This window comes from Bicyclus anynana, chromosome 18 (genome assembly GCF_947172395.1).
Source record: "Bicyclus anynana chromosome 18, ilBicAnyn1.1, whole genome shotgun sequence".
In the NCBI taxonomy this organism is placed as follows: domain Eukaryota; kingdom Metazoa; phylum Arthropoda; class Insecta; order Lepidoptera; family Nymphalidae; genus Bicyclus; species Bicyclus anynana.
Window position 1 is genome coordinate 6,785,609 of NC_069100.1, and position 2,500 is coordinate 6,788,108.

The following is a 2,500-nucleotide window of genomic DNA, read 5'->3' on the forward strand; positions in this document are numbered from 1 at the left end:
GGCGGTGTGTACAAAGGGCAGGGACTTAATCATCGCGGGCTTATGACCCGCGATTACTAGGAATTCCTCGTTTATGGGGGATAATTGCAAACCCCAATCCCCAGCACGAAGGAGTTTCAACGGGTTGCCCGGGCCTCTAGGCCAGGGAGAACATGCTGATTCCTTCAGTGTAGCGCGCGTGCGGCCCAGGACATCTAAGGGCATCACAGACCTGTTATTGCTCAATCTCGTGCGCCTCGAAGACGCCGGTCCCTCTAAGAAGAACTTTAATACGCCGCCAGTGAGTTGCGCGACCGGAGTCGCGCACACCTAAATGACGACGCCTATTTAGCAGGCTAGAGTCTCGTTCGTTACCGGAATTAACCAGACAAATCGCTCCACCAACTAAGAACGGCCATGCACCACCACCCACCGAATCAAGAAAGAGCTGTTAATCTGTCAATCCTTCCGGTGTCCGGGCCTGGTGAGATTTCCCGTGTTGAGTCAAATTAAGCCGCAGGCTCCACTCCTGGTGGTGCCCTTCCGTCAATTCCTTTAAGTTTCAGCTTTGCAACCATACTCCCCCCGGAGTCCAAAATCTTTGGTTTCCCGGAAGCTGCCCGCCGAGCCATTGTAGTAACGTCGGCGGATCGCTAGATGACATATTTACGGTTAGAACTAGGGCGGTATCTAATCGCCTTCGAACCTCTAACTTTCGTTCTTGATTGATGAAAACACCTTTGGCAAATGCTTTCGCTGATGTTCGTCTTGCGACGATCCAAGAATTTCACCTCTAACGTCGCAATACGAATGCCCCCAGTTATCCCTATTAATCATTACCTCGGAGTTCTGAAAACCAACAAAATAGAACCGAGATCATATTCTATTATTCCATGCACGAAATATTCAAGCGGCATTTTGAGCCCGCTTTGAGCACTCTAATTTGTTCAAAGTAAAATTGTCGGCCCATCTCGACACTCAACGAAGAGCACCGCGATAGGATTTTGATATTGAACCGTCGCGTTAACGACGGCTCACCGACGATATGCTCCGCAGACGTGTCAGTATCACCGCGGATGCGGTGCACCGACAGCGCGGCGCACAAATGCAACTACGAGCTTTTTAACCGCAACAATTTTAGTATACGCTATTGGAGCTGGAATTACCGCGGCTGCTGGCACCAGACTTGCCCTCCAATTGTTCCTCGTTAAAATATTTAAAGTGTACTCATTCCGATTACGAGGCCTCGTAAGAGTCCCGTATCGTTATTTTTCGTCACTACCTCCCCGTGCCGGGAGTGGGTAATTTGCGCGCCTGCTGCCTTCCTTGGATGTGGTAGCCGTTTCTCAGGCTCCCTCTCCGGAATCGAACCCTGATTCCCCGTTACCCGTGACAACCATGGTAGTCGCAGAAACTACCATCGAAAGTTGATAAGGCAGACATTTGAAAGATGCGTCGCCGGTACTGGACCGTGCGATCGGCAAAAGTTATCCAGATTCATCAAAATTAACGACTTCGGACGCGAGGCCCTCCGTCGATTGGTTTTGATCTAATAAAAGCACTCGTCCCATCACTGGTCAGAGTTCTGATTGCATGTATTAGCTCTAGAATTACCACAGTTATCCAAGTAACCGAGTAAGATCTAAGGAACCAAAACTGATATATTGAGCCATTCGCGGTATCGCCTTAATACGGCTTGCACTGAGACATGCATGGCTTAATCTTTGAGACAAGCATATAACTACTGGCAGGATCAACCAGGGAGCAGATATCGATATATCATCTAAGCTCTCTTCCCCCCGCCACACGACCCACAAACACACACCCACACTTCGTCCCCAACCCGGAAGCTCGACGGACACACGTCGCACGCGACAGGCGGGGGAGTGGGTGGTGGTGTGCGTGCGTGGCAGAGGGCCTCTGAAGCACGTGATCGCGCCACGGCTCCGGCGAACGGAGCGCGGCGCGGTGCCCGACATTGTGCAAGAAGAGCGTACACGACGCAATCTCACAGGACACGTCCTCCGACCGCACAGAAAAGTATGCCATTAGACACTCTCGCAGTGCTGTCGTCGGGTCCCAAAGAAACTTGAACGTTCTATGAACGAGACGTACATACCACACACGGCGCTCCACTGCTAGAGTGAAGCCGTAAGTGTTTTAACAGTGACTCTGCGGAAAACCACACGTGGGTCGTCGCCCGGAGTGTGAGAGACCGTCATCCAGACTCACTGATTGCTCAATCAAGTTGGGAGTACACATTGTTCCAGGGCGACACACGATGCCGCCCCGCACACAGTAAATCAAGCTACCGACACCGTGGTTTGTGAATTTCTCGCCGTACGACGATTATACATACTACACGGGGTGTGGAAAAGCGTCAAACGCGATTCCGTCGGTTGCAACGCCGTTGTTTTTTTTTGTTTTTGAACGTACGCGCGCGCGCACACGCACCACGTTGTATATTCGTATATATACATACGTACACACACATATAAATTAATATATTGACATGTACGTA

The 2,500-nt window shown here is 50.8% G+C and overlaps 1 non-coding gene across 1 annotated transcript in view; it reads right to left on the reverse strand.

Moving 5' to 3' along the window:
• The window catches only part of LOC128199039 (small subunit ribosomal RNA), a 1,903-nt gene extending 160 nt beyond the window's left edge, over positions 1–1,743 (reverse strand). Inside the window, exon 1 of the ribosomal RNA XR_008251743.1 lies at positions 1–1,743. This exon is cut by the window's left edge and continues 160 nt beyond it. This is a non-coding gene — a ribosomal RNA (small subunit ribosomal RNA).
• Positions 1,744–2,500: the final 757 nt, after the last annotated feature.